Source organism: Hibiscus syriacus, unplaced genomic scaffold (genome assembly GCF_006381635.1).
Source record: "Hibiscus syriacus cultivar Baekdansim isolate YM2019G1 unplaced genomic scaffold, ASM638163v2 tig00111408_pilon, whole genome shotgun sequence".
Lineage (NCBI taxonomy): Eukaryota > Viridiplantae > Streptophyta > Magnoliopsida > Malvales > Malvaceae > Hibiscus > Hibiscus syriacus.
Genome location: NW_024063085.1, coordinates 151,659 through 159,286, shown reverse-complemented (window position 1 = coordinate 159,286; position 7,628 = coordinate 151,659).

Here is a 7,628-nt window from a genome sequence, read left to right as displayed (position 1 = left end):
CAGGTTCCGTCAGAATTATTGCAACCAATGTCGATTCCTCACTGGAAATGGGAGAATGTAATAATGGATTTTATAACGGGGTTACCTTTAACTCCGAACAAAAGAGATTCAATCTGGGTGATCGTAGATAGATTGACTAAGTCAGCTCATTTTATTCTAGTGCGGAAAATTTCTCCATGGATAAATACGCTGAGTTATATATAAGGGAGATCATTAGATTACATGGAGTGCCTGTTTCCATAGTTTCTGATCAGGACCCTCGATTTACTTCGAGATTCTGGAAGACCTTGCATGGAGTGTTAGGGACTCGACTGAACTTTAGTACATCGTTTCATCCTCAAACCGATGGGCAATTCGAACGAACAATCCAAATTCTGGAAGATATGCTGAGAGCATATGTTATAGAATTCAAGGGATTGTGGGAAAGATATTTACCACTTGATGAATTTGCGTACAACAATAGTTATCAATCAAGCATCAAAATGACCCCTATTAAGCTCTTTATGGAAGAAGATATCTTACGCCCCTAAATTGGTTTGAGCTTAAAGATAAAGAAATTCTTGGTCCTGAGTTGATCTAGGAAGTGGAAGAAAAAGTCCAAGTAATTCAAAGTAATCTCAAAGCAGCAGCTGATAACGGATCTAAAGAGAAAAGAGATAGAATATCAAATTGGAGATAAAGTGTTTCTCAAAGTTTCTCTTTGGAAGAAGGTGTTGAGGTTTGGTCGAAGAGGAAAGTTAAGTCCTCGGTTCGTTGGACCTTATGAGATCGTAAAGAGAGTTGAACCAGTGGCATATCAATTAGCGTTGCCACCTGAAATGGAGAAAATTCATGATGTCTTTCATGTTTTAATACTTCGAAAGTATTGATATGATCCTGACCACATTGTGACTCTAGAAGAAATCGAGATTCAACCGGATTTGACGTATGAAGAAGAACCAGTTCAAATCTTAGCTCATGAGATTATGCAACTAAGGAACAAGACTATTAAATTAGTTAAAGTCTTGTGGAGGAATCATAAGATAGAGGAATCAACGTGGGAATGTGAAGAGGACATGAGGATTCAGTACCCCTATCTCTTTGCATAATGAAAATTCGAGGATGAATTTTCTTAAGGGGGAGATTTGTAACAGCCTCAATATCGGGTTAGTGACTAAATTGTAAAACTTCAGAATTTGGTGACTAAAGTAGAATAATTAAATAGTATTGTAATTTGGTATAGGGTTAAATTGCAAAGAAGATGGAATTGAAGGATAGAATAATCATTTTCATGGAAAATAATTAAATAAGAGGTATATATTAGCTACACGTGGAAGAGAATGAAGCAAAACACAAGGTTCCAGAGTTCTCTTCTTCTCTTCTTTCTCCACACTTGAATAGGTCAAAACAAAGGTGAGATTTCTTATGAGCTAATTGTTTGCTGAAATTTAAGTTTTGTTTTGATCATTAAATCCTAATTAAGCTTAAGGAAAACTAAGTTGCTTTAAAACAACAAGATGAAGAGTGTAGGAAGAATTAAAGGTTAAGAGTTGAAATAGAGTTCATAATTAGAATTGGATGTTGAATTTGACTTGTCATCGACTTAATTAAGACATATGAAGCGTTAGAATTAGATTTAGAACATGTTAGAATTTGAGTGAGATTCTTGAATTCTATGTGGAGGATTGGATTTTTAAGTTTAAGAGGTATTGAATGGGTATTAATTAGTTTAAATGGGTGTATAAGAGTTGAGAATGTTAAAGGATGTGAAAGATGAAGAGTTTAGCTGAAAAGATAGTGAATTTTGTACTTAAAATGGAATTTTTGGGTTGAGTGCATCGATGCATCTTCAATGTGTACCGATGCACTCTCAAATAAATGAACATCGAATGCAATTAGTGCATCATGTATAAGGAGTGCATCGATGCACCCCCTTAAGATGAAAACATCGAATACGATTTGTGTACCGATGCATAGATAGCGCATTGATGCACACGCTGAGGGATGCATCGATACACTGTAGAGTGCATCGATATATATCTTCATTAAGAGATGAAAATAACATTTCTTTTAGTCTAAGAAGTGATAGTTTCAAATATATCAATTAGTATACTGATATGTATCAATGTATTACTATGTAGATCTAGAGTGTAATTCTGTTCCGGAACAATTGAAGAATTAGAATCGAGTCAAAGCAAGGCTAAGGTGAGTGCATATTCTAGATAAAGTTGAATTGAGATAAGACTTGCGATGAGTCTATCTCTTATAGTTAAACTTATGATTTCTTATTCATGCACATTTATATTTATATATGTATTAATGCTATAGTGCTTTCACACATTATTCATTCATGCTTTAATATGAATTTATTTGAATGAATGCAATTATATGAGAATCCCTTCCGGTATGGGAAATAACGGAAATGATCATGTGTATTCATATGAAGTGAATTATGTATTATGTGAAAAGTGATAAAAGAGATATAAAAATGAGAATTTTATTTATAATTAAGCCCAAGTTATTTAATGTGAGAGTTGTAGGTATAATTGGCATGCCAAGAGTCGAGGGATTATCAGTGGTCCTTCGGGACAAATATTTAGTGCCCCTAATGGGATTTTATTTGAGTTGTGGTTACAACATTGTGCACAACCTCAGTGTACTCTCGTACCTTCTGTTTTCAATAATGTATATGGGCATCCAAAGATAAATTAAAAGAAATTTTTATAAGACATAATTGTTCATTCATGCATATCATACTTATATGTCATGGTGTGGTATCTACATGTGCATTTCAATGTCCTAGTGGATTGATAGTAGTGTATGTTCATGTTATTATTGTTATATGTTTATTTTATGTCTCACTAAGTCTGCGACTTAGCGTGTAAGTGATTTACACGTAGGTACCAAGAATCCAGAAAAATAAAAATAGGGGTGGCAATAACAACATTATTGCTAGAAGATCATATCAGAAGTAACTAATAAAGTATGTATGTTGATTTTGTATAATATGTTGGCATGCAAGGAAAGGTGTTAGTTATGAACGCTCTGGTCGATTTTGTTTATTTTGGTCAACTCATGTAAATAATCCACTTTATTTTAATGAAAGTTTTGAATTTCCTTGAATTCTATCAATAGTCAAAGTTTAAAAAGTCAATGTGACACCTCAGACTCGTATTCGGGTCGGTACGGGTTGGGGGTGTTACATTAATTGTGTACTATATGTCTTTATTCTCAATTCCTAAGTTTATAGATGCTAGGATTAATAAATGTATAGCGAATTTTGTTTGGAATTGTAATAGCGAGAGAGGAATTCACTGGATCAAGTGGGATAATATTTGTGGGCCTAAATCACATGGGAGTCTGGCTATATTTGATGTTAATTTGAGGAATCGCGACTTTGCTTAATAAATAGATTTGGCATTTTAGTGAGGAATGAGATAGTTTATGGAGAAAGATAGTAGTAGCGAAGTATAATTATGATCAGAATTCTATTATTCCAAAGGCTGTAAATGTCAGGAAATCTTCATTGGTTTGGCATAGTATTATTAACCCGATAGAGGCTTGTGGGGCTGATTTTTTGTCTGAAGTAAGATGTGTGATGGGAAATGTTTCAAAAATCGAATTCTGGTCCGATCATTGGACGAAACTGGTTTCTTTAAAAGCGTCTTTACCTAAACTGTTTCAGATAGCTACTAAGAAATCTGGAAAGATTTATGAGTTTGGTCATTGGGTTAATGAAGTTTGGGAATGGAAAATTGAATTAAGAAGACAACTTTTTGAGTGGGAAAGAGCTCTGTGGAGTGATTTCATTCAAGTCTTGAACAGAGCTGTTAGTTTAGCTCCTGGGGAGGATAAATTAAAATGGTTAGGCTCTTTAGATGGTTCTTACAATGCTAAATCTTTTTGTAATAAGTTAGCATGTGTCAGAAAGTTGGAAGATCCTATTTAGAAATTGGTGTGGTATAAATTTTCCCCTCCAAAAGTTTCAGCGTTTGTTTGGAGAGCAGTTCATCAAATGTGTTCGGTCATCATAGAGCTGGAAAAACGAGATATGCTTTGCAATGTTGAATCTCTTTGTGTCTTCTGGAATCGAGAACATGAAATAGTAGATCATATTTTGTGTCATTGTAATGTTGTTTGGAAAGTTTGGCAACGATGGTGTAGTGTATGGAAGGTCAATTTAGTATTCCCTATGAAGGTTAAAGGGTTGATTGAGGTATGGTTCAATCATAAAATTAGAAGGAAAGTTCAGCCTCTATGGGAATTGGGTTTTTTGGTTTGATCTGGAAAATTTGGCTGTGCAGAAACAAAGTTAGGTTCAAGGGTAGTGTTTTTTCAGTGGATCAAAATTTTAATATAGTCTTGATTCAGATAGGGGTTTGGGCGAACGTTTTATACCTAATGTTGATTCCGGTCGTTCAAGATTTTGTGCGAATTCCTCAGTCTATCATTCTTGCCGTGTGTTGACAATGATATTATGCTGCTGTGCAATGTTGCTGCTGTGTTTTTTAGCAGGTTTGGCCAGACAGGTTGTTGTTGCTGTTATGTTACATTCCATTGGTTATGTTGTTGGCGTATTGTTGAAAACATTTTGATATTTCGATATAACAAATTAAGTTAAATGAATTTTAAGATTTTTCAAATGATTTTCTAAGTATATTCGATAGAATTATTCGAATATCAAAACATTACTCCAAATCTTTCAAATATCATTTTTAATCCTTACTCAAAGTGTAAAATAAAGTTTTAATCTTAAAACAATTTCAAAATAATTTTACAAAGTATTTCGAACCATTTCAAAGCCAAAAATTCCAGATTGCTCAGAGGGAACCGATTCCCCCCTAAGGGGGTACCGATTCCCCCTGAATGGTTTGGCTCCGAGAATTCCAGTATGCTCGGAGGGAACCAATTCCCCCCCAGGGGGTACCGATTCCCCCCTTGTATAACGGTCGAAATATTTGAATTTTACACTTAGGGAACCGATTCCCCATAGGGGGTACCGATTCCCCCCACGCTCCAAGCTGTTTTATTAATTGTTTTTACACTAAAACGACTATATGATCTTCACTAATCATCCCCAACATTTAGAAGTGATTCAAGGTGTATTTAAACAAGTTCTGAAGCCCTTGATCAACATGAAATTATAGAGAAACAAGAGAGAAAGCATCAAACACCAAGTTTGTGCAAATCAAGCCAATTTTCCTTTCAATATTCTTTTTTTCTTTCAAAGAACACCATTTGTGCTCATTTGTAATTATTTGTGAGTGTTCTTTTCTTGTTCTAGAATTGTGCAAACATCTTACCTTGTGAGGTTTTCCTTGTAAGTTTGCAAATTTGTAATCTTCTCTTTGGGAAAGAGTGTTCTCAAGAATTGGGGTATATTCTTGAGGGTGTTGTAAGGTTATCTCTTTGGCCTCAAAAGAATGAACAAATTAGTGAATTTGTTGGAAAATCCTTAGTGTGGATAGCTAATTTAGTAGACGTAGACTTTGATTGAGAAAGTCGAACCACTCTAAATCGCTGTGCAATTACTTTCAATTTTATGCAAAAGCTTCCACCAAATTTTTAATTGCCAATTCACCCCCTCTTGGCCAATTATGTCAATCGATTAACTCAACAATTGGCATCAGAGCCTCACTCATTTGAAGGTTTAATCGCCTCTTGAGTCAATTCGGGAAGAGTTAAATCGATAAAGATGGCGTATACTTCTGGTTCATTCTCCATGGAAGAATCCAGACGTATTGACGTGCCTCCACACTTCAATGGAACAAATTATCATCATTGGAAGAGGTGTATGATGATATTCATCAAAGCATTTGATATGGAAGCTTGGATGATAATCATGAAAGGATATTCCTCTCCTACTAAGAAGGCAAAGATGTGGAGTGTTCAAGAACGGAAGGAAGCTCAACAAAACTCAAAGGCTATGCACATGTTGTGTTGTGCAATTGATCCTAATGTATATAAAGGAGTTTCTTCTTGTTCAAGTGCCAATGAAATGTGGGATAAGCTTGAGGAGATATAGAGACAAGGAAGAAGAAGAACCAATAAAAGTGATGTCTCTATTAGCTCTCATAGAGACAAAGATATCTTCTAACTCAAATATATCAAATTCAAAATCTTTTAATGAGTTACAAGATGCTTACGATAAATTATATTCAGAGTTTGAGACCATGAACTCCAAATACAATAAATTGATTTCTAAATTTATTGCTAAAAATGATCTTCTTTTGAAAGCTAAAACAGACTTGGAAAATCAAAATGAAATGTTCAGAAAGGAGTTAGAGCTTTCAAAAATAAAATCTGAAAACTTTGAAAAAGAAATTTTCAAATTAAACAAACTTCATCTAGAAATGAAAATGGATTTTGAAAATCAAAATGAAATCTTGAAGAAGGATTTAGAACTCTCAAAAATGAAATTTGAAAGTATTGAAAAAGAAAATTTCAATTTGAAAGATAAGCTTGAATGTTTAACAAGAGAAAAAGAGATCATTCTAAATAATTCATCTAGTTCAATAATGACAATATGTTCACATTGTCATTATCATGGTCATAAGGAACATACTTGTCCTTTAAAGAAAGGAAAACGATTTAAAATTAGACAAGTATGGGTTCCAAAAGGAAAAGAGGCATTGAAACTAATGTTCAAGGATCCAAAGCAATTTGGATACCAAAATCTACTTAAATGTCTCTTGTAGGTGTGTGAGAGCAATGGTGATAAAGATGATGATATTCAAGATGCTCTAGCCACACTTAAAAAGGGAATGGGTAATCTCTAAACTTAATATTTTTTTATTTGGTTGCTCATTTAGTTTATGCATGCATGAGGTTTTAAATGTTGAATTATGTTTTATCTCATATATGTTGAAAAATATTGTATGATGAACATGATAATTTTTGGTAATGTTTTATAAACTCTAGTTCATCATATTAATTTTTGGTCAAAATTGTTTTTTAAAAAAATAATAATTGATATCTCTTTAACAATTGATATCGATTTTTCAAGAACTTTGGTTTTGTAAAAATTTTGACCTGAAATTTTTCTTAATGTTTATGCATAGATTTTTGTTTAAATATTATAAAGTTTTAATGCATAACATTTTCAAAAACTTTATGCATGTGCTCTTAATCTCTATAATCAACATTGCATAATGTTTTATATGTGAATGGGTTAAAAGCATAATCTTTTGAAAAATAAATTTGATAAAAGATACAATGTTTTATTTTAAATGATTGCAAAATTGATTGACATTGCATCGATTTTTGATTATGCTTGTTGGTCATAAAATAGGAACATATACATGGTGCATTTAGATTCTTTTGATATGACTAATTTATGCCTAGTTGCCAAGGATGAACATGATAGTTGGTTATGGCATAGGAGACTAGGACATGCTAGTATGAGTGTTTTGTAACGGTTAATTCAAGGAGACCTAGTAAGAGGGTTGCCTAAGCTTAAATTTGATAATGATAAAATCTGTGATGCTTGTGCTAAAGGAAAACAAAAGCGAGTTTCTTTTAAATCCATTAATGATGTATCAACTAGTAGAGTTTTACAATTGATCCATTTAGATCTTTTTGGACCAACTAGAACTACTAGCTTGGGTGGAAAACAATATGCATTTGTCTTGGTAGATGACTATTCTAGA